Below are 27,526 nucleotides of genomic sequence, written 5' to 3' on the forward strand. Positions count from 1 at the left end.
TGCAAACCTTCTTATGTATCAGTCCTCTAAAGAATATAATAATAATTATACTAAATCCAGTGTATTTATATAAGTGATATTGTTACGTTACCTAAAATAATCGATATTGACTTATTGTGGAACTTTCATAGTAATTATTTGGTAAATTAGTTTGGAATTATATCAGAAATAAAATTGGATATTTATAGAGAACCAGAACACACAAGATCATCACGACATTAATAGTTACGTACTTTTGTTTTAGATCACATTTGGCATGTTATATCTTTGTAAAAAATCTGTTTAAAATAAAATTTCAGTTTGTGACCGAAATAAAAGCGTGCATTTTTGCATTTAAAAACATATGCGAGTACATTAAAGTTTACAATAATTGGTCTAATGGTTCTAATAATCATCAGTGCTTTATCAATCCTTTCATAGTAACTTCACATCACACACTGGATTCAAATAATAGATAGTAGAATCTCAAAAAGCAAGTATGCTTGCCCAGGAAATTGGTGAGACGCTGACTGTTTGGGGATTTAGCCATATAATGACTATTGCTACGTTATGGGAGTGCGCTACATAACAGAGGTGTCCTGGAGACTCTAAGCACTGTTTCTTGGGACCTCCTGACCAAGCATGATACTAAAACAAAATTAGTTATATCTAAGTTAGACTGTAGGGCCTCTTTCAATAAATAATATATGTTATTAAACTTAATATTGTCAGCTAAACAACTTATAACCTTTCGTTTCATTTCTTTCTTTCAAATTAAACGCAACGAAACTCTAACACTGAATTTTCATGACAGAGACTTAGAGTAGCGAAATCCGATTTGAGCTCTTTTCGTCACTGTCTGAATAATTAACGTAAACAAGAACCAAGATTCTCGTACAACTAAAAAATCGCCAGTAATAACCACAGAACGATAGGAACGACGGACGCTACAGTTGCATCTTCCCTAAATTCAAATTTAATGTGTCAAGACAATAGAAAAAAAACAGGTATCACTTTTATATCAGTTGTTTATAAAATGCATTGACGTTACAAAAAGTCTTAACAATAAAATGTAATAAATGTAAATGAATGAATCTAAGCTGCCAGAGACGAGTATCTCAAAGAACTTTTCCAAGAAGTAATAGCCCTTTGTAACGAGATAATTGTTTAGACTTTTTATATGCTGAAAGGGTCTTATTGATTTTAATAAACTGTGGTAATTTAAACAAATTAACTCAAGTTTGCGGTATAAATGTAAGGCATTGCATTAGCATCATTACTTCTATATTATTTATTTAATCTTCGTTAACGTTAATGTATGCATGTACAGGGGTGTGTGTTTATATATATATATATATATACACGCGCGCGCACATACACACACACACACACACACACACACACACACACATATATATATATATATATATCAGGACAGGACTTTCATTGAGTATGGGACCCATAAAGAATATAAAAAAAGAGTGTAATAGTAAAAATATCATCACAAGCATAACATTTTCTGTTTTTTTTGTATTTGAGACACAAACATATCCGTGCCCATTTTCTTCAGACTAAAAACTTAAACTTAAATGAAAATGACAGTAAAGTAATTCAACGATACCACAAGAAACCAGTAGGAAGAAGTATAAATAAAATTACTTTTGAGGATGGGTTTATAAAAATAATTCTTAAAATCAAAAAGACAACTGTAACTGATTAATTTAAACGAAAACAATTTAACTATTTTTACCAGTCAATCTATCAAGTAAATATCTATGTGGATTCCAGATTGTCTAACTATAATACGATTAATTACAGTGGTTGCATCAGTCGTATATGTTAAAAAAACTGTGTATTTTAAGTAATTTCCTAAAAACGTACCAACATCGAGTTTTAAATAAAGATCCTATATCAGGATGAAGATAGTTTGCATTTAACAGGAACAAGGCTGCATGTATCACCAACGTACATTGGGTACTACTAGGAGTCAATTCATTTTAGGAAAATCCCAATTGTGTTTGATATCAGCTTATATTTATCAAAGAGGTTAAGAGGCAATTATTTGGAGAATATGTGACCATTTTTAATTACATATGTCTTTTACATCCTCCCACCAAGGAAATGTACCCATCATAATTACATTGTTAAATAAGATTATTGAACATATCACTCAGAATACCACTACAGTACTATTATTTAAGTTTAAAACAAGATTACCCTGAGTTTGAGAACTTGGTTCAAGACTAAGAATTAATATTGAAATAAAGAGGTATCAATAAATGATGTTAAATAAATGAATATATGGGCTTGAAACAATTACGAATATACTATAAATATTAAGCAGATATGATGATTAAAATCTGTTAACGCTAGATTTCTTTTACATTTGTGAGTGTTCTCAGAATAATTGAATACATACTACATGCTAAACGGTCACTTAATGCCAGTTTTGTACGATTTTCCATATGATTTATATGCAGACTTGCATACGAATCTTCGTAATTCAAGTTTCCATCAATACTTGTTTAGTAGTAGAATAATTTTTAGAGGTACGCTGATCTAAAATGAAGAGCTTTTAAAGTCTTTATTGACGTACCGCATATATTAAAAGAACCTTTTCGATTCATGCTTGTTGTTTTGTAGAGAAAACGTAGGTATTAATTTTAATATATAATTGAAAACAAGCACAGTAAAGTATTTGGCATTACTATTCTCTTATTATGAAAAAGTAACAATTTTGAGCCCATCAAACTTATTCTTAAATCTTAGAAACATTCCATCTACTTAGATTAGCAGAGATGAATTGTATATGAATTGTGGACACACATTTAGAGACAATCAATTATTGCTGCAATACAATACAAAGGAGGATAAAAATGACGGAAAAACACGCAATATTTCTGTTTTCCTTGTTGAGAAAACCCACATTAATTCCTCATATATAAACATCTCACGTGTTCATAAAAATGTGTAATGTATCTTCAAGCATTTCGCAAAAACTTCTGGAGCCTCATTCTAGTCATCTAAAAACTACCACAATTTTCGAACTCAAAAACAGTATAACATTTACTACAGACTCAAAATAAAGTTCTGAATATTGAGCTGGGGTAGACCTTCAGCTAAAAGCTGTAATGAGAAGGATGTGAAAAGTCATCACGGAACATGAATCCCCTCTTCACCTCTTGAGCCAGGTTCGTCAGTAAATGGCAGTCAATTTGTAATCTTCCTCACACACAAATGATTGCGTGACGTTGAAAAGCTTAGAGGGGAAGATCATATAAGTTTTTCAGCGTAAAAGTGTCACTTGCTAATTATCTTGTTATTGACTGACGATTTAGTTATGTAATAATAATTATTATTATGTATTGCCAACCAACCAAACAATTTAGAATTTTTTATTATTATGTAATTAAAAAGATACTATCCATAACTATGTAAGAGCTATTAAGGTAAGGCATACGCTGAACGAAGTGAAACGTTTATTTCTATTAATATAAGGATAAAATAGCATGATATAACTCGATTTGTTCTTTGCTTCTTAATGTTTGTGTTTAGGGACATGTATTTAGAAACTATAATCAAAACCATTTTAAATATTAAAATTATGCTGTAATTCGTAGGATTTAATCAAAAACACACTACCAAAAGACAACATTTATTTCATATTAACCAACACACACATTTGTGTACCAGGGCAACATCATAACTCGTGCCCTTGACCAGTCAGCTGAATCATACATTACTAGTAATGCTCAAGGGAAATAATGTTTATTAATTTCCTAGTTCAGCAAATAAATATTCAATAATTCTTGGTCCCTTGAAGTAGTTTTATCAAACAGCAGAACACAATTTTCTCTATTTAATTTTGTCCTCTGTATATCTGTGCCTAGAGATATATTAGTTTACTTCATTAATAACGTAGCTTTTGGTGCTTCAACTTCATTACAGCGGATATTTTTCAAACATTTACAAACCTTTTGAGGAAAAGAAACTTTTAAATTTGATAATGTTATTTTATTTTCTCAATATATACCTATACCCTCATGGAGACCAGAATTGTGCCCATATGTGTGTATGTTTAGAACGAGGTTATAACCGCTCTCTGAATTATATGCATCCATGGAGGCCATCAGAAGGTCCATATGTGTGTATGTTTAGAACGAGGTTATAACCGCTCTCTGAATTATATGCATCCAGTGAGGCCATCAGAAGGTCCATATGTGTGTATGTTTAGAACGAGGTTATAACCGCTCTCTGAATTATATGCATCCATGGAGGCCATCAGAAGGTCCATATGTTTGTATGTTTAGAACGAGGTTATAACCGCTCTCTGAATTATATGCATCCATTGACACCATCAGAAGGTCCATATGTGTGTATGTTTAGAACGAGGTTATAACCGCTCTCTGAATTATATGCATCCAGTGAGGCCATCAGAAGGTCCATATGTGTGTATGTTTAGAACGAGGTTATAACCGCTCTCTGAATTATATGCATCCATGGAGGCCATCAGAAGGTCCATATGTTTGTATGTTTAGAACGAGGTTATAACCGCTCTCTGAATTATATGCATCCATTGAGGCCATCAGAAGGTCCATATGTGTGTATGTTTAGAACGAGGAGGTTCTAACTGATCTCTGAGTTATACGCAAATATGGAGGACCACCAGAAGGCCCATATTTAGAACGCTGTGTGTGTATGTTTAAAACGAGGTTCTAACTGCTTTCTGAGTTATTTGTGTTTTCTTTTAGTTTAAAACGTTATTCTTCAATGCGGAAAATTATCTGCCGCTATTTAGAGACAAATCTCATACTACTCTTTAAAATTAATAACAAAATGATGATATACTGTGTTTGCGTAAATAAACTAGTTTATTGAAACTGAGATTCCTAATACATGCACTAATAGAAAGATGAACTGGAGCTAAACCCAACATTAACAATCCTACGAGGTGTAGCGTTCTACAGATAGTTCTTTCTGAAACCACGGAGCTACTGGTATTAAATGATACCGATAGCAAATCTTCACTATGGGTATTGCAATAAACGCAGTTCTATGAATAAATAGTTCAAATCATCGTTGAATTCTGCTGTTATATTTATGGATCTCTTGTATATCAGTTTTCAATTTTGTATTGGAAATATTAAAGACAATAATATTTTAGATTTGTATTTAGTAAATTACGGAAATCTTTAACGGTTAGTGCTTCATCATTTTACAGTTCAAAGTTACTATAAGTGAAGTTTTTCAAATTATTATACCTTTGAACTTTGTACTACTAACTTTGGATAGTGCTATGATAATTTAGTTTGTTTAAATCAAGTGATAGGGCTGGGCACTCGATACTTTCTCCCGGCCAATTCAACACTTAGTTAACCTAACGGAGCCCTTACAATTCACAATGGGAAGACTTAACAAAACTCGATAAATTCTATGTGTCTGTTAAAAATGTGATTTTTATCTGGTTTTACAGCTGTTTATGCTAAATTGTTAAGAGCTGATATGTTCTTTGTACTTTTTTATGTCTCTATAATATAAATTCTAGTTGCAATAGACGAAATGCAGTGGCCTTGGCTTTATTAAAAGTGAAGTTAGGACCATGATGTCTCATCTTCCACTGAACGTCAAAAGGATCTTAAGGTAAAATAACAAATATAACGGACCCACTACATATGTTCAACCACTGTGGGTGTTGATTACGTCCTTCCTTGAACCAGTGAGAGTTCTCTTTTACCAAATACCTACAATTAAATCTGTTCACTTGCTCATTTTGTACAACTTTGTTGTATTGACTTTATAATGTCATAACAAGTATGTTAACATACAAATGCTCAAAAGCAATCAAGGTTCGATCCTCTATATCATGATTACACAAATTTAAAACTTCATCCGAAATCCATCCTTACTTAGTTCTTGGATTGCGTGACTTTACGAGTATGGGACTTGCGTTTCTTTAATACCTTTAAGTACCGACCGCATGTTTATATTGTGGCTATGCGCAATACATTTGATCTGACTGTTGGTAGAATATTCTGCTAAAATGCCTATTTCAAACGCTTTATCTGTTAAATTTATGTATTCATTTAATGACTGATGTCTTGATTATCTATATATATATATATAATTTATATATATATATATATATATATATATATATATATATATATAAATGCGAATGTTTGTTTGTATGTTCCGTTATAACTCTGGAACCAATGCACGAAACATCGTGAAATTTTGTACAGTGATTCTACACGTTCCTGGAAGTAACATAGGCATACTTTTAGAGAGGTATTTGGTCCAATTTTAATAGTTTATTTCATTAATTTTTTAATTATAAATTGTTGTTGATCTTGGTGTGTTTTATATTGGATCCGCCAGACTGCGCTACGACACGTAATACAAAGCGAACTGATACTTAACAGCTGATAATAGTTTCAGCTGAAGTTCATCAAAGAGGCAGAAACATTTGTTTACATTTAAAATTTAAAACATTTTTATTGTAAAGTGCTTGATCAGTAGTGTTTTTAAATTCAGATTGCATCAATGATCAATAAACTATTTAATTCAAAGAAAATACTATTAAACGCTATTATGAAAACAACCTCATTATACAAATCCGTGAATATTTGCACATAAGGTAATCGAATTTGGTTACATCGAAGGTAAATGAAAAGAGCCGAAAGAAGACACTTTATGATCGAAACTTGGTTTCTTTGATACATTTTCTTGAAGGCACACTCCTAAAATAATACTGGAAATATCTTAGACAGAAAATTAATTTTAACAGACCGAATGTGATTCTTTATAACCTAATTAGTTCACCGAGATTCATCCGTATACAGTAACTGTTCTGAATAACTTATCAACACCTAGCAAAAACCACAAAAGATAGAGGCAGGAATATGATACATACCTTCATAATGCGCCCAAGAGGCTCACGAAGGAACGACTGTCAATTATCTCAGCAATTTTTAGAATGTGATAGAAAAAGAATAAGTGAATATAGTGTACTGTTTTCAACGGGAAATTGCGTGCGAAACCGCGGGAAACTGCTAGTAGTAAGGTTATAATAAGGTTTCCTTTTAATTCTTTAATTAAAGACTTTATTAGTAATGTTATGAGTTGCCATTTACCCAATGAGTAAGGCTTACTTAGAGTTATTCGATAATAAAAACTGTAATCATATAAAATGAATAGATGTATTTTAATGTATAAATAGAATATTTACCTAAATTAATAACTCACTAGACAAAATATTTCCGTAACTAAATATTTTCGTTCCATTAATATGAATGTTACTGGACTAGGATAATCTGACTATAACTATAAACTGGCCATATAAGAGCACTGAATAAAGAAACATAGGTTTTATTGGTAAGGGAAACAATTAGAGATTATTGGTTTTTCCATCTGACTCACTGTAAAATAACAATCTGTACCAACCCAAACATATCGAAACACCTGGCCTTGTCTTGATTATTTATGTTAGCATTGCTTGCATTTATTATTTGGTTGCATTTATCATTTGCTTGCATTCATTATTTGCCTGAATTTGCTTCTAAATGCACACTCCAACTCTGAATGTGCAAAAGTGTAAATACGAGTATTGTACTTGTAAGCCAACTTAAGGACTCACATTTAGTAAAATTAAGAAAGAGAGTCTTCCTCTATTTGCATGCCTTATCATGTGCTCCTATATTAGTGCTAAAAGAGCATGAATCGAAAATAAACGTTGTGAATTGAGTGGAATATGAGTGAATATGGCACAAATAACTGACGTAAACATGGACCTAACGAAACATAGAGAGTAAAATACAGAATATTCGAATAATATCGTATGATCCTTATGTACTACGCAGATGCCGATTAATTGTACGCAGAACTCAATTTGTCAAAGGGTTAGCTTTGTGACCCCAGCAGATGTTCGGATTCCAGCGGATTCCAGAATCCGTTGATGTTTCGTAAGGCCAACATGGTGAAATCACTACTGGGCATTTAGTTGTAAAGAAACTGCTTGCAAAAATAAGATATTATATTTTCTAAACTAAGCGGAAGAGTACTTATCCAATTACGCACAATGTGTGATGTCAGTGAAAGGTTTGATAAAATAATATTTTGTGGGTGATGTGTAGGCCAGAATGAGTAACATGCAGTTTTAAATACACATAGAAAGTTAAATAATCTGATTATGATCGTGTGATGGTAGAAACATATTTTATTCCTCCTTAAGATGTAAATTTTGTGTATACTAAGAATCAGTACCTTTTGGCAATGAAGTCTCCAGCTTGAAATGGATAATTTCTCTTTAATTTGCAAACGTATGTATAAGTTATGGTGTACTGTGAATCTCCTTGATCCTAGGATGGGAGTGAGGTGATTGAAAAACGACATAATATTATTACATCTAATATGGAACAACCGTAATGAAATCATGAAATAGGTGGTTATGGAAATACGATAACTGTAACAACAGATACGGGGAGGGTGGACGGCCGTAATGAGATGGTTATCTGTCGGTTGTTGAGTTGGACTAGCCTATCACTGCCATTTGCTCATATGAATGTCCCGTTATGAAAATACAAACTGTACAAATTGTACCCATTATTTCTTCCGTCACAGTTCATATTATAAATAAATCTTCTCTCACATAATTTTCTGGACGATTGTAACCTTTTCCTTTTTTTTAAAAGAAATTGTGTTATTAAAGCAACATTGTTTTTGTACACGATAGCTGCGATATACTAGGATATGTATATTTGTATAACATATTCTTTTCCGTAACTGTAAAAATCAGTGATGGCCAAGATTAGGTTTGAACCATTGATCAATGAGCCAATAAGGATACCGAACAGCATTTCAATTTAAAATATTGATAGGAGATACCGATTAGTCTAAAAAAAAGAACATCCTGAAATGAGAACACCCTGGAGAAGAGAAACCCAACTATTTCATTCATAATTCTAAGCATTAAAAACCACATGATGATGATGTAATATTTTATTAGAAAAAGTTCCCTAACGGTGCACCGAGAAAAGTGTTGAAGTATTTCTTTTATTTAACTTCTCTTCCTTAGGAATGCCTTATCTTTCTCATGAAGGATTTGACTATCATTCCTTAAAAGCGAACTCGTTGATTTACTATTTTAGGAAACCAAAAAAGAATCTATCCATAAAAAACGAGAAATATAGATATTATAACTACGAGTATAAAAGAAAGCAAAGGAAAATGAGTCATAACCTATTTACTAAAATAAATAATACAAACAACTATAATAAAATATCTACTGGATTACTGAAATCAATATTAAAAACAAACATAGCCTTACCTCAGCACAAAATAATATTTAAATAAATTAAAGGAACTAATTTTTTCCAAGAACAAGAAAAGAGTATTAATTTTTGTGCCCCACAACGAGAAACCTCTTTCGCATTTACTATATTTGGAACCCAAAACGGGTACCCCTTCTTAAATACGAGAGATAAAGGTATCGTAACTACAAGTATAAAAGAAGGTAAAGGAGTCAAAATCCAACAAAAAAATACCAAAAAAATCAACGATGCAATATTTGCTGGATGACTATGACATCAATATTTAACCTAAAATAGCCTTCACCCAGCACAAAATAACTTTTAAATAAATTATAGGAACTCGCTTTTTCCGAGAACGAGAAATGACTATTAATGCTCAGGCACGCTACGCATCTAGGCACAAACATACTACTTAATAATGGGAAAGGTGTAAATAACGAGCTTCACGATGTGTCACTGCGGCTATATTACCGACATAGGGAGTGCCAGTTTGAACCACGATAAGGCGAGAGTTTCTTGTTCTAAGCAGTATAAATGTAGTCAGAACTCAAAAATTATATGCGGAAAGAAAAGTAATCAAGACACGTAACAAGATATATCTGTGTATATAACGTTAACAACCTCAGGTAAAAGGAACCAAACAACCGGAAAGTTTTAGGATTCTGTGATGTAACTGCTTCTTCTGTAAGTAATATTATTTTAAGAAACATAATAATTATTTTAACTATTTGAATGTATCTCCAACGATGAGAATTTCTACAATGTGCAACAACTACTGCAGTAATGCCGCTTATCAAGTGAGAGAACGTGACTTGCTTATCAAACTACCACCCGATGGTCTTTATCTCTGCTGTTGGTATTTTCAAAATTATTAGAACAAATTCATTAATCACCGTCTACAATTTTCTAAAAATTAAGCAAATTTTAAATAATATCTGTGCCAGCTGCGTAAAGAGTGTTAAGTCCAAAAACATAGTTTTGAGATATTCACGTTTGAAGTTTTCAGTAAATCTGAAACCTACACTTTTTAATAGTATGTGGACATTTTACTCCTACAGACCTCCTATTTTCATTAAAATATTAGTTTGTGTATTACCTTAAAAAAAGGTACTATACTTCAAAATAACGTAACAATATTTCCTTTTATTAGAAAAAAATGTAAAAACTTTTTTTGACTTGGACTTAACACGGTTTACACTAATTGCATGGACTTAACTTATTTTATACTAGAAGAAAGCTGCGATTTGAAAACAGTAAAACTTTTATTACACTGTCTTTAAATATTTTAAATTGTTTGTAGGGTTAAAAAAAACAAACTTTAAGTAGTATATTATTTAATTAAGTCAAAGGCTAGATTAAATATTTATACAAACACAAAAGTTTTACTCTGGCAAACATATTGGTAAATTGACAAAATTTAATTTTTTGTGTTTTAGGAATTAGCTGTAAAAAAAGTTAACAATTCTCTAATCTTACAGAGCAGTGAATTATTAATATTCAAACAATTAATTATTTTTTTTGAAAATGTCTATTAACCCTTTCCTTTGGTGGATTGTTTTCATACTTATTTCTTTTCGTTTTATTACATGTTTTCTTCTTTTTTGGATTTTTGTGCGTTCCTCCTTTTTACAAACTAATGGTACTGCCTCTTCAGTTTCTTCATTTGGAATGTCATCTGGATAGGTATCCTTTGCTTCCTGTGAAGTCTTCAGGTCTTTATGAAATTGGTGAAACACAGGTGAAATAAAAGGTAATAGGTCAAGGAGGTCTTTCTTTTTGTTTTCAGGGATAGGGTTTTGGCCCCTTGTAACGGTCATTGCAAAAGTGTGTTTCATTACATCTCCTTTTTAAGACTTATACATTGAAATGATTGATTGGGTCCAAGGAAGTTTTGTAGAAAATGATTCCAGGTTCACTTTTTAGGTACTTCAACCACTGCACATTCCTCCAATTGAAACTGTTTCCTACAACATCTTGCTTGCGCTGCTAGAGATCACTTTTGAAAAGCTTAGCAAAGTCAAAAAAAGTCTTCTTCAAGTTCTTCATTACAATAAAAGGATGCTTTGATCTGGTACTTCGTATAAGCTGGCACCAATCGTGGGGGTGGTTAATATTTCTGTGAAAGGTCTTTTTACGTTTTTCAATTAGAGCGTGAGATGTATCACACTCCTTGTGCGTATGCCCAGGTGTCAAACATTTATGGTTGATTTCATTTAGTCTTGGCGAATTCTGTAGGGTCACCATACATATAGCAGCTATGTGTGTGTGTTTTTGTTCTGGCCCCCACATGTATCTGTGTACATTGTCAAACATGTCACATCAGGTTTTGTAGCTTCCGAAATGAACGAATAGATAAATGAACCCACTTCATTGGCACCTCTACCAGCTATACCTTCATGCCAAAGGTAGCAGTAAGTTAAGCCTTCAGTGCAGTCGTAGGACTGTTAGGTTGAAAGTCCAAAGTTGGCGTTTATAGTATAGAAAGCCACAGAATTGTGAACTAGAGGAGTTGGCAGGCATTGCTGCAAATCAAATGTCACTGTTTTAGTGGTATGGTCAACTTTTGCCTTTTCTTTATCTAACTTTTTAGATTCATATGCAAACTCTGCATCTTCAAGATGACAATTTTTTTGTTTAAAATACGCCCCTTTTTCATCTTCAGAAGAAAAATCTGTGCTTTTACCTGCACCACACATTTCCAAAATCCGCTTAGATCTTGATGACATGAATGGTAGACTAACCTTGTACACTACACTTCACATTAAACACCAAAACTATCAGGTTATGATGATTATTATGTGCTTGTTTTTCCAGAGTATGGTCAATAAAAACTACTGAAAACTAAAGTATTCAAATCAGGCTTTAAACAGTGTAAAGTGTGTTACCTTAATAAATAAATTAGTGAATAGTGCGTTAAGTCACAAATTGTTTGGACTTAACACACTAAACACAAATAGACCTTAATCAGTATAGTTTGAATAAAATGTGACCATGGACTAAACACACTTTACACAATCAATATTGTTCACTTTTTACTTATACCATTGGCGCACAAGTGAATAACCTGTTTATTATGTGAAATTGGACTTATCACCCTATACACAAACGTAGATATCATTGTTCTGCATGCGGGAGTAGCAATAACTCATTTTTGACCAATTTTGGACTTAACACTCTTTACGCAGCTGGCACAGAAATATCATGTGAAATTGTAGAAAGTACATCTACGATGTATATTATATACTGATTACTTTTGCTGCAAAAAACAATATATATAAAGGCTTAAATGTAAGTCCAATTTGTTTCATATAACTTATCTCAATGTTTATTATTATTAGCATCCAACCATTGAGATTATGAAAAAAACTTTTGATATTATAATTCGAAATCTAAAAAAACTATTAAAATATTTGTTATTGGTTATTTAAGTAAATAAAATTCTTGGGACTTCATCTGTTATGGATTGGTCATTTTAATAATATTACAAAACCGTGTAAGATATGATAGATACAATTTATTTAAGCAATGTTCTTCCACAAAAGGTACTAATTACTTTGTATTATGTTTTAGTAATATATAGATTACGATTTGTTCTGCTCTATAGGAAAGTCTCAAGCTACTTCATCTAGACTATTTTAAAGTTAAAATAATCATTATAAAACTGCTATGATTGTTATTGTTCCTTCTTAGAATCATCGTTAGAAACGTCAACGGAAATGAAGAAATAGAAATATTTTTCAGTAAGGGTGTAGCAAATAGCGTTGGTATGGGCAAGCGTTATCGATTAGTAGTGCTCTCACAACTGCCTCTTTCGAGACCCTACCATGTTCAAAACATGTTTATACCTGAATTGCTTTCCACTTAAACAACTCAACCATCAGTAATAGTAATAGTATAACGTAATTTACTTTATAGGTCATATTATTAACAGTATATTGCTATATTAAGCTAAACAGCTAACTTGCTAACTTACATCTATGTTTAATACAATACATGGCATTGATTATATAAGTTTCAGTGGTGATTATAATCCACACCATAACTTTATTGTATTGTTATTAATTGATCTTTTTATACCACTATATTTATTTCAAGGATACACACATATGTAAGTATGTGTTTTAGTCCTTAAAATTAGTTTCAGAAAATAGAGATAGTACTAGTTCAACAAGAACAATACTGATCAATATATAACTTATACAGACCGTCATACGTAAAGTAGGAGGAATTGTAGGAGCAAATATTCTTCATCTATGAAAGAGACCAGTTTTTAGGGCACAGTAGATGGACGCTAAATCTTACCTGACACGATTTAATTCCCCCTCCTATCCTTAAGTTCTCTGACGCTTTACCAATAACCAGAATTTATTGCTTTGTGGATGATTTTATGCATTTTTATATGTATGATTTTCTTTAAGCTTATGATTTTTGTTTTCATATTTAATTATTGTAATGGATAAGTTAGTAACTACGCATAGGGTAACATAGGGACAGTAAATCCTTTACGTGATCTAACATTTTCTAAATATTTAAGAATAGAATTAAGGTCCATTCATTCTCTGAGACGATTTTGGCCCATTTCATCCAATATTATTTGGAGTGTACATAAAGAGAGATATGGCGTCACAATATGTGTGGAGATAAGTTTTGTGGGATAAATGTTATATTATTTTTATTCCGTTACAAGTTGAAAAGCTTAAAACAATATTCGAATATAAATTTATTACAATTTTTTTCTCTGAGTTTATGAAATAAAAAAGGCTCTTTATTTCAGTCTTAATCATAAGATTTTCAGTTAGAATACAAGAGTTTTCAATTTAACCCGTTATCTACAAGAGTCTAAATCCTACAACTGTAGGTATGAACATGAGTTTCTAAAGCGACAGTTAAGTGTGTCCTAGGAGTATTCATATCCCTTAACCCCACCATAATGGTGATACTAAAAAAACTGTTTTTGTGCAATTAAGTCCAGAGTAATGGTGATACTTCCTTTTAAACTTCCTACTGAAAATCATATAAAGCGTGTCAAATTTTAATAGTTTCACCAATACTAACAAGTAGCCCATGTCTGTCTATGGAAGTTAAGGCAGATCGACACACTATAAAGGAAAGCGAACCTATACCGGATGAAATCCCATCTATTTTCAATCTGCGAGGAAAATATTATATGCTGAACTGGTTTGTCGCCAGAATTCTCATACTTATGGAATTCTTACAAGTAGGGCTGAAGATGCCTTGCAGGTTTTACCACTGATCTATGGATGTTGATGCATGGTCCTGTCGATGTCATCACTATTGATGCTCGAGAATCTCCCGCTTTATCTGAAGTTGGGTGAAGAGTCAAATAAAACCAAGCCAATTAGAGTGATCTCGTTACGTAACCATAACCCGATCAAAAATGAACATGATTGGCTCAACTAGTTTCCTATCGTGCACCAATCGATGTATCGTAAAAATATCCCCTGAAAACAAACAGTCTTCCTGAAGAATCTCTAATACGTAGTTCTCATCCTATTCAACATTAACAATTTATACTTTACTCAATGCAATATACAGTATTACTGATATAGTTTTCTAAGGAGAATAAATGTAATATTATTAAAGAATTAAAAACACCAAGATCCAAAAACTAAATAAATACAGATCCTTCTACTGGAAAAGTCCAATTTTATGTTTTAACAATTAATTATAAACAAATAACATGATATGGCTATTCACACTACTAACAGTTAAATGAAACTAGTTGAAATAAGAGAAATGTATTGCAATAGTGGTATTACCCATTGATTTTATATGTTATAGTGTAAAAACCAACTAACCAATAACCGCATGTTTTTCACACAATACGTTAAAATGAATTGTGCAAAATAAATATTTTCGTGTTATTCATTTTATATTTCATGTATTAATTGAAGTGTACATTGAACCATATCTCTATTCAATTAGCACTTGGAATCTCCTCTTTGCAGGAGTTGTGTCTTTCATTCATATGTGATGTTCTAATATAGTGTTTGAGGTCGAAAGTGTGATCCCAGTGTATGCGAGGATCAAAAAGAAACAAATAATGTGGTCAACCAGATTATAGATAACTTTCCCTTAACTAAATTATAGCGTTTTATAGTTTCTTAGGTTTTTTTTACAAATAATATTCAACATTTAATATTTAAAAAGTCTCAAAATGTGAGTAGAGATAGAAGGGAGATAACTGTAGTAAGTTCAACTAACACTATTAAATTATTCCATCCACAAAGATATCTTTTCATTTTCGTCTGAAGATCCATCATCCCCAGGTAACTGCTTTGTTATTATCACTGGAACGAATGATATTGCGCTCGGCAATACCCAATTATATTAAAGCGCCTGGCGCAGTGAAGTGTCTCTCGATTCTACTTAGACAAGTTAATTTGTTAACTCGAACTGAGAAAATTCAACATAAAAATTGGATACACACATATTTACTACAGATTTACTTGTTGGTAAGCGAGTTCTGCTGAATTAATGCTCTTTGGAACTAGACGAATGAGAGTGAGTGATCGACTACGAAAAGAATTCTATAGTCACGGAAGCAAACTGCTTGCTGATAAGATGAGTCCTTGAGGGACAAGCAGTCGCATCTATCATCAAATTTTCTTACAGTGGATGTACAAAAATAGTATTTTTATATTTTGTATCTATGATAAACATTACCTTACGGATAAAAGTAAATTGTTGTTTACCCTATTACTGAAATGTTAATAATAAAAATAAGGATTTATCAAAATTGCTCCAACCCGGGACAAAATATTTCAATGGTGAGTAAGTATATCTTCACCAAAACTATTTAAAATAACTTCAAAATTAAAAGTTATTATTAGATAAATTATAAATAAATCTTAGATTTGCGAAAAGCCATTGTTGTCGGCTGTTGAAAAACGCTAAAAACGTCGCAGGAATATATTGAAGTCATATTGATTTCTAAGGTTGAATATTGTTGTAATTACAATGCATGGCTCTTTTAGTTTTGATCACAACATGGTTTATTGCAGTGCCACCGTGATTTGATAGAGACCTTGTATAAAACCTACGACGAATCTCTTGCGATATTTTGGGGGCTTAAGTCGGTATAAATCTAGTATCTTTTACATTTGTCAAGATGACTGCGACGTACCAATCTGTACAACAAACTGTCATGATATAACATGTAATATTCATATTTCTGAATACATAAATCAGATTTTCAAGAGACTGAGTATATCCTGAAGTATTCTCTTTACGCCCCAACTGTCTCCAGAACAACACCAACGGTAGACATACTGTGTATTTACACTTGTCGACAGTGTACCGAATCTGCAGATAGACGAATCTCTTGCGATATTTTGGGGGCTTAAATCGGTATAAATCTAGTATCTTTTACATTTGTCAAGATGACTGCGACGTACCAATCAGTACTATTTCTCACTCGGCAGCAAGGCTTTCGTGCTGATCGGTATCTTGTTGTCTCGCCATCGGCAGCACAGTTATCGTAGCAATCAGCACCATGTTGTCTCACTCGGCAGCAAGGCTTTCGTGCTGATCGGTATCTTGTTGTCTCGCCATCGGCAGCATAGCTATCGTAGCAATCAGCACCATGTTGTCTCACCCGGCAGCAAGACTATAGTGGTGATCGGTATCTTGTTGTCTCACCCGGCAGCATAGCTATCGTAGCAATCAGCACCATGTTGTCTCACCCGGCAGCAAGGCTATCGTGGTGATCGGTATCTTGTTGTCTCGCCATCGGCAGCATAGCTATCGTAGCAACCAGCACCATGTTGTCTCACCCGGCAGCAAGGCTATCGTGGTGATCAGTATCTTGTTGTCTCGCCATCGGCAGCATAGCTATCATAGCAATCAGAACCATGATGTCTCACCCCGCAGCAAGAATACATATTCTATCCTTTTAATATTTTAGAGACCTCAGCTGTAGGTGATTTAAGCACTGAAGTGTTGACAAACAATATTATAATATAAAAAATAATAATATTTGGTTAATATAACTTATCATTATGTATTTTGAAATAATAATCCAAAGTTAAATTGTAAAAGATTATTCTGATTATATTATCATAGTAAAAATTGCTACTTATTTGATCAAGTTACTTTAACACGAAAAATACAATGGAAACAAATCTAAGTTATGCAGTGTTAATTTTTATTCTATACATTAATTACATATGCGAAATTTACGTATATTCGGATTAGTTAATTTGGATTAGTTTACTGGAGAATTAAAGTAAAAGTAGAATTAAAACAAGGATGAGTTATACAGTGTTAATTTTAATTCAACACATTAATTGCATATGCGTAATTTACTTATCAATTGCATTAGTTTTCTGGAGAATTAAATAAAAAGTAGAATTAAAAAAGGGTGGGTTATGTATTGCTACTTACAAAATCAATTTACTTATCAATTGCAGTAGCTTACTGAATATACCTTAATTATCAGTACACGTTAGAAGTAAAACAAACGATCATGATGAGAACAATAATGGAGGTCACAATCTCATTCTTGCTTATAACAGTTTCTAATTGCTTCTGTAGGTAATTTATTTTAGCTTCAGTAAACTTAATCAACCCATCACCCACAGTATAATAGATATTAAAAAATGAATTTAGATACCGTAATCATATCATTGCCGTGATAGTTTATATGAAGCTCCTATTCAATCTTTCATGTACGAAATAGAGCAAAAATCCCTTGATGATACCTGCGACTAGACGCAACTCGACGCGATATTGTGATGTCACAAAATACATTTTCGGCTAACCACACACTGGTTTGTAATTATTTTGTTAAGAAGGCCTTCTTAGTGGACTCTGAATCGGTAAAAATCTTAATTTGCAGACAAGGAATTAAAAATATACTCAACCGGTCAATTTGTTGCTGCTTAACATAAAATGCTTTTATAAAGGTTGGGACACACATAACCGCACCGTGCCCGACACGTGAGTCGGCCGATTGTCGGTGCGGGCTCGGCTCGGTTACCGTGAGGCCACACAGGTCCGTATGCAGTCCGAGCGCAACAATCTCACTGTTTGTACTAGAACATGTTTCATTTGAATTCGAAGTGACAGATACTTAAAAAATATTCGGAAGATTAAGTATTGCTTGAGAAAATTGTTAATATTATTGTTGTTATTTTTATTAATCGCTGTGGTGAATGAAACATTGTAATGCTACAGTAAAGCTTTGTACAATCAGCTAGTATGTAAATATTGTAAATATCATTATCTTGGTTATATTTTTTTATCCCTATAATTCTTGTTCATTGTGTTTCATTGCAATGAATTTCGGTCAAATACACTAATAAACAGTATATTTAGTGTTTTTTGTATTAAACCCAAGAGCTATAGTGTGATGCCAGAGAGTTTGCCATGTTGCAAGCCCTTTCATAATAATTTGTAAAACATAGTAAATGTTAGTAAAATATATACTGGAGAACTTACAAAAAACAGATTTTACAAAATGTGTTTCTTTTATAGCTCCGAGGACAAATAATTTATTGCCAGAATTAGTCAAAAATAGCAGAAACATAAATATATTTTCTAAAAAAATTAGAGTAATGGTTGATCGGTCAAAATGAAATTGAGTATTTGTTTAAGATAATACATTAGTGTATGGTTTAGTCTCGACTGCTAAGTTATAATAATATTTAATTAGACACGTTAGAGCATTATAAAATAATTATTTATAATATAATATTTAGTGGTACATGTGTAAAGCCTAATATTTTGAATTGTAAATCATGCATAAATCATTTTTGTTTAATACAGCACACTAGTTATACTAAATTTAAACTTTGAAACGTAAGAGTACATTATTTACTACATAAGCTACAATAACTCATTTTTATCATTTCATTCTTGCTCGATTCCGCTATTTTTATTTTTTTACCCTTTTTGTATATAGTATCCCCAACACAGGCACAGCCTCTTATGGGGTACCTAAAATTTCCCTTATTTTGTAAATCTAATTGGTCTAATTATTAGTTTAAAAAAAGAAAGAAAAATCTAAAAGGATGTAACCTACTTTTTATATTTTATTACTCTAAGTACATAAATTTGAAATAAAGTAAGTAGAAAACATTTTTTTTATTTGTTATTTACTGCTATTGTAAATACGTTGTGTCATAGTATTATTTATTATTAAAGCCACTGGCAATAATATTTATTTGTAATATTCAGTTTGTTATTATGGGGAAATAAATGATTTATTATTATTTATTTTTAACATGGGTTTTTCTTGCTTGAAAATCTTATTGTAAATAAAATATTTTTATTTTTACTTTATTGAAATGAAAAGAATAAAAAATAAAAATGTCATGGAAACATTCTAAATATGACCCTTACAAAATACTGGAATAAATGTATCAAGTAACTTCAATACATCAAAAGAAAAAATAGATTTTCGCGCAAATAATTACATGCTTGTTATTTTTAATTAATGAATTTATAGATTTTTCATAATTCGAATTTACTTGTTTTAAAATCACTTAAGGTACAACATGGTTTTTCAAATTTGTTGTAATAAGAAATATGCACAATAAGAAAATATGACTAGTTTACTCTAAGGTAAGAAAAATGTAATACTTTTAAATAATAAATATGATTTTGTACGCGAACACAGGATGTAGAGTTAGTAGGCTATACTAAATAATTCACTAAAATAGAACGTGTAGACTACTTAAATAGTTTTAAAAAGAAGAACGTAACAGTAAACAACATATGATGCCGCTCGTAGACCGCAACCGTGCCCGTCAAAATTCAAACTAAACATATCGGTGACGGTGCGGGCACGGTGCGGCCACGACGGTCTGGTGTCGGTGCGGACATGTGTGGACTTGCAGGTTGAAAACTGCGCTGAAAATTCTTTCACCGTACGACGGCCAGCATACGGCCGACTGACGTGTCGGGGCGCGGTGCGGTTATGTGTGTCCCAACCTTAAAGCTTGTGATCAAAAATCCCAGACGAATAATCACAGCTTTGATTTAATTTGAAAACACGATTTAAACACAACTCTATTCTGGAATATTGTTGAATGTAGGATATTTTGTCCAACGAAATCAACGTACCGGTTTCGCTGCGTTCATAAGCAATTATTTTAAAAACTAGTTACTATTACATTAAATGTAATACGAAATTTCAGTACTGTTTTAATCAAAATCTGATGTAAGCTTTACCAGCACTCCAAAATTTCCCACTGAATAAAGGCCATTCACTTAGTTCCACGACTTGAATTAAACCGGCTGTAAAGAGCTTGTAAAGTCTGTTTAGATGTCGTAAATATCAGTTTATTGAAACTAGGAGGGTTTTATCCCGAGATCAAGTTTCAATTTGTCGGAGTTATGTTCATCAACAAATTTGGCACTCCTTTATAACATGACTTTATGAGACATGAACTTTTCCTTCAATACCTTTTCTGTATTCTTTAGTAAATCTAAAAGTATAAGTTTTAAACACTATGCGACCATTTAAAATACGTGTTTATGCTAAATTTCATTACACAAAGTCCTTAAAATAAAATATATTCAATAAGATACAACACTTTAATTTGTATGTATGTATTGATGACCTTCTCTAAGAACAAGTTACTCTTAGATACTAAAGACTTAGACACAATACACACACACACACACACACACACACACACACACACACACACACACACACACACAAAATACCATTTCATACATTCATACTACGTATATTCCAGTAAATGAGAGAGTGTAAGAAAAACTCTCTATTATAGTTTATAAATTTTTATTTCAACATTATTATTAATTTTTTATTTGTTAAACATATACCTCTTAGCTTACATTCTGGGTGTTAAGTATAAGATAAGGTAATAGATTCCCAATCTTTTCTTTAATACGTAACATCATGATTATTATAATAATACGACTTAATGGCTTGTCGGAAATAAAAACAGAACCTGGTTTTAATGTCGGTTTATACCGAAGTATAGGTGTTTGAACACCAGTAAATAAATCTTAGTGTTCAGAGGTGACAATAATTTATTATAACACAGATATTATGAACACTAGTCTGGCACGAATCACTGACTGCCTTAGAAATTACACAGCCTTTAAAGCAAATCCTAGTCCTATAGTCCAGAACACTTCCTTTACTATTAAAAGCTCCCAAATAACTTTTTTCAATAAGTTTATAGACCTTGACGATCGCAAATCTTGGTGCCACGAAGTATGGATGATTTTCACCAATGTTGATGACCACGATATAATCTTGCTACGACCGCATACCACGGATTTTGACCAGGAACCAGAATGGTTAAGCAAGTGCGACTTCGTTGCTGGTTTTAAATTATCGATAATAAAAAGGTAGGAACTCAATTACTTGTCCAATTGCTACACTTGTACCGGAAGTAGGTGTTAAACTGAGTCACGTATACAAAAATCAGTTGTTTAGTTCGTTTTAGCTTGATACGCTATATCCCTTTAGAGGCTTTAGTTCGATTCATCAGATGTTGTCCGGACTCTGTTGATAGTAAATACGGACATTTATCTGGATGGTTCTGATTTTATAATCATCTAATTATATTACTTGGTTACTGTGGAAGAATCGTTGACTCGTTTCAATGGTTAAGTACATTCCTTTGACGGTATAAAGATAAATGAGGCTGTTTATTGATTTTCGCTTTTTTTCCTAGGTGAACACTCAATGCATCGAACTTCTGTAATTTTTTAAATTTTAATATACAAATGACAGACAGGATAGCCATTATTCATAGGTCATGAAACGCATACCATCAGTGGTTCAGGAAATAGTATATTGAATGCCATTTGTATTAATTTAAAAGAATATGAGTTAAGACGTTTTTACCAGCTTGTAAAAGTAATTATAGTTTCAATGTTAGGTAAAAATTTAACCAAAAGTGAAATTTAATGGGCAATCTTTATTGAAAAATAATAATCCTTTAAATTAGTAATACTTACATGCTTTGAGACAAGAATTTCGACAGGGCCAGTCTGGAAATAGGGTTGTTCTTGAGTCCGTCGAGCATGATGAGCCGAAGGTAACGCTCCAAAGAAACAAGAACTGCGTGATCTCGTCACCACATGCCGGAGCAGACGGTCATGAAAGACATTTACTTTAAATCTTATAAGAGCAACAACCTTCACCGGTTAACAAATTTAGAAAATGGCGCCAAAAATCCTCAACTTTATGAAAAAGATATATTGTCGAAAACAGCTAACAATGCTTTTTTTCAGTGATCTCAAAATGCGCGTATATCAAATATATATTTTTAAAAGATGAACAACAAAGCTACAAACACAACGCTATTAACACGTGAGAAAGTTGGCACACGATAACAATGAGTGAATATATCGACCCTAAATCGTCGGTAAACAAGAAACACTATGTATTGATATGGTCGTACAACACTAGAAACTAGTTAATTTAACAACCGTACAGACTACAAACTAGCTACTTATCACATTTATATCGTAAGGCTAAATAGTAATTTTAGGCCAAAACCCAGCACTACGACTCAGTTAAGCCACTATAAGACACGGTTTTAAATGATAACTAATCAGAGCAATTTATCCTAAGCAAAAACTAATTTGTCATAAAGTTTCCCTCGGTTACATCAGACAGCTGGTAAAGTGGTAAAAAATGTCAACTGTTTGAAATCCACTGTAACAACGAAATGTTCAACAATTATCCGAGGTGGTAACAGTAACTAGTAACGCTACGTCATTCAGTGCAACACTAGATCGCAAATAATGTCACTCGGTCTCGCCAAGAATAAAAAATAGCTATTTTTCTACTTCTAGATTTATTATCGGATGTGGATATTTTCTCGGCCGTAAACATATTTTCTACACAAAATGTCAAAAGTGACCATTGTCATGTTCAACGACACGAGTCCTACCGGAAGCTAGCACTAAATATTTCAGAAATTCATTCATACACTGGCGACACACGAGCGCGAGACAGGTTCAGCATCGCCGCTCCGAGAAAACTGTTTATCTGTGTGGGGCGTTCCGTGATCAGTGTTACCACCCACCCGCCACAACATACCACACCCGCTGCTCGAGTGTCCGCTCCCGCTCACCAGTTCCTGCTGCCCACCACTGCTCGTGGCCAGAAACAAAGATTTACACATATTATACTATACTACGCTTGTCTGTGGTATTTAATAACAGTTTGTAAGTACTACCTCACTTTTTGCCAGTTATCGACAACATTCTGGGAAGTCTTAGTTTCGTGTAGTAGAGCTGGAAATTAATATAATAATATTATATAATATAATAATATATTATATTACGTTAATATAATAAATAAACATCCTTTAGTTTTACGGCTTGAGGTATTAATTTTGTATGCACAAAAAAGGATATTTTTACTTTAGAAATTCGAATGAAAAGATCATACCGAACGTAGTTAACATTAATTCTGCCGTTATAATACGAAACTAAATAAATAAACAGAATTACAATGCTTAAATATTTGATTACGACTCTGTGTTTAGTGGTAGCTATTTTGTGGACAAATGAATAAGCGAATCATTATTTATTTGTTGAATTGCTATAACCAAACACGTGAGTATAAGTACAGTATGTACATGTATGTGCGCTTCTTAAATCTCTATAGATTTTTATGTCTTTAATTTTTTATACTTATAGGGGAGTCAAACATCACATGTAACATGGCCTCTTGATTAATACGTTCATTGCTTTGTCCGACCGTAAGTACTTTACAGATAAATAATCCTACAACAGCGTTTACACTGCTGTGATGATACGTATCTAAAAAGACATCAAGCCCACTAGGCCGTCTGCCTCAGTCAACGTGTTTAAAGATATAATAAAATATTAAAATTGTGTACCTGTCATACAGTATTAACACGAAAATAAATCAATTACACCGAGGTTATATCCAATTTGAGGTTGAATATCAGATTAAATGGTTAATAAATTCTTTTTTCATTTAAAATTATGGTTTTTAAAATATTGTGCTAAAAGAGCCAACACATGGAAAATGTCATATATGTTTTCTTTACTGCACATTTTACTAATTACATATGCTAAACTTTTAAAATTTTGAGAATTTTAAATGACATTATTAATTGTCTTATCATTACCATGAAACATACGTTTTGATTTTAATTAACTAGTACACAAGGTATCATCACTTTATTGAAATATTTTTGCACTTACTTCAACTTGGACATTAAACCATGTTTTGAATGGTTTAACGTTAAATGATAGACATACTGTACTATACAGTATAAGCAAAAAGTAAAGCATTTTACAGAAAAAATAACAAACGTTATAATGAGAGTAAAATGTTAAACACAACAATGTGGAGCTGAAAGAATCCAGTTAGAATCCAGCTGAAAAAATTTTTTAGTTAATTTCTTAACATATCACTTACCTATTGACCCGATCAGCCTACTTTAACAGGAATTGTTGGGAATTGGTATTGTAATCGCAATTTCAACTGATAGGTCTCCAATCCCACATCCTATCTTCTGCAAAACTGACTTGCAGCAAAGTCTAATCTTAAGGAATTTTCACGATGAGTAAAACAGGGGGATTCTGGCTTATACAGTTTCACTCAATAGAGCCTCAACTGGTGTACCAGAATTGTTCTAGGATATTTGCAAGTATATGGTTGTATTTAAATGCTTCTCATGCCGAAATCTATGATGCCAAAAGCTGAAATTTTACCGCTCTGCCCAACATTCTTAATGAGCTCAGTTTTGTATGTTTTATTACAATAGTTTACAAGGAAACCATCACTCAGATTTTCGAAGTCAAATAAACTAAGTGTATTAATTTAATTTTTGAAAAAAATCGGAGAACATCTTATGCATTCTTTTCCATCATTTGACACATGCATGTTTAGATCAAGGAAATAAAGGTTTTATATGTGTTCCTGGCTCTTGCCAAGTCTTTTGTCACTGTCAGCAAAATGAGACTCTTGGATCAAATTGAAAACAGTAGAGTTCATTAACTGCCGTTAGATTGGTTCTACAGTTGTGGTGTGTAATTAAGATTATGGTGTGTGCTATTCTATGACGCGTGGCTAGCGTCTCCACAATATTTGTATTAACGGTCTTACTTGGTTGCTTGTGATATTGGAATAAAATCTGTGGTGATACAACTACACATTGTATCGTACTGTACATCTGAAATGACTTATTTTTGTTGTACCGAAACTTAGACAGATACTGGAAAGACAAACCTTAGTCCGGTGTACAATAGCGGCACACTAAGGTAGTGGAGCCATGACGGCCAAGAATAGGATGGAATCAGTACAAAAAAATCTTTCTAGGTAACTTCTTACTTCACGTTGTCTGGCGTGACAAGGATTTGAATACACTTTAAACTGAACATAATTTGATGCCGCTGCATCACAGCTACACTATATTAGTGTTCAAATACAATCATATTAAACGTTGTAAGACACTTTTTGTCCAAATGAATAATACTAGCTAAAATGTATAGTTTAAGGGATGGCTATTAGTCCTTGAACTTTACACATGCCTAATACATAGTAAGCGTTCTTGAGTCTATCCATTGACTACTCTATAAAAACTTCACCATATGAATTTTCGGGTCAAAAATAGTTAGAAATGTCTGCACAGAATATAATAATATCTCGTTTACCCACTGAGTTTTTTTTTCAGAAAATAATTATATATATACATATAAGTATTATATATAAATTATATATTTCAGATAATAGAAAATATAAAAAAACCTTACATACTTTTTAGTCCAAGGATAGTCCGTTTTACTGAACTTTTAAGAAAAATAAAATATTACATTTCATAACGGCATACATAGAAAATGTCTATAACTGAAAGGACGGGAGATTTTATGTAAGACTCGTAGCAAAGTTAAAATATACAGTACTTTTAGATAAACATTTTATGCCATTATTATTTTTGTACGACACAAAGTAACGGAGAAATGAATGTTTTACCTAGCTTCCATCCCTCATTTAACTTACCTTAGTCTAGTTAGTATGTATGTTTAAAAGCCGATTAACAGTTGCCTGATTATTAAATTTAACAGGTGAAATTAGTATCTCATTGTTGACACTTTATATCTAGCTATGAGGTTTTAGTTGACTTAAATAAGCAAAAAAGTTATTTTGCAATGTTTCTTTGATTTGTTTTCATATTTTATATATGTACGTATTAAAAATATCTCATTTAACGTATCTTAATCGAGTTATTAATGCTTTTTAACTGTGAATCAACAATTATCTTATTAATAAACTAAACAGCTGAAATGACTATCTTATTGTAGACTTGTAGGTCTTTTAATGAAATTCACATGAGTTTTGTCCTGGTTGTATTAAATAACATATTTTGATAAATAAATATGTTCAAAAGTACGATATTACTGGAGGATTTTGTTTAAAGTAAGGGCCAGTGAGATGTGGCTTGTTAAGTCCGATACTGTCTTAACAATTTCCTTCAAATAGGTTGAAATTACTAAAGATAGTTCATTAATAATAGTTAAAAACAATGAAATACCGATTGTTTGTTATTGTTCTCTCTGGTGACTTATAATAGGTAAGTTAATACTGTAAGCTTGTGGGGAGAGAAAGCTTATATAGCTTGAAGAATGCAGACCAATTACTTTCAATAAAACATTCTATAAAACAAGTAAATAAAAAGATACATTAGGATAAGGAAAGTCAAGTATAATTTTGTAACCGCTATTTTTAATACGTTTAATGATATACAATTGTTAACTGAGATATTAAACCCATCGATCTTATTCCGATTCATGTTAATTTAGTAAGATAAAAAAATCCCACGACATTCACTAATTATTCTCTTCATTAAATCAAGATTCTGATAGAATCAACAAATCAAGATTAAAGAGAACCTCATTTAAATATACTATTAGTTCGTTAAAACCTCTAGAGTACCTTCGAATATTTGTACTAAAATTTCGTAAACAACTACCATCATGGAAACTAGCTTAAAAATCAAAATATTTATCATAACTATAGAGTTAAAAATAGTTTAAGGAAAAGTTATACTAACCGTTTTTATAAGCGGTGTTAGCACAGCTCACGTCATTATGCCTGGACAGCAGTGTAGTTAGAGGTGTTATTAAAGGTAGAGTTAAACGCCTAAATCACTAAATATAAGAATATTATACAAGTTAACGATCAATTAACAGCCATTTACAACATGGGAGTGATACAATTGACGATTATACAGGGTTTAAAT

Source organism: Homalodisca vitripennis, chromosome X, assembly GCF_021130785.1.
Source record: "Homalodisca vitripennis isolate AUS2020 chromosome X, UT_GWSS_2.1, whole genome shotgun sequence".
Taxonomy (NCBI): Eukaryota; Metazoa; Arthropoda; class Insecta; order Hemiptera; family Cicadellidae; genus Homalodisca; species Homalodisca vitripennis.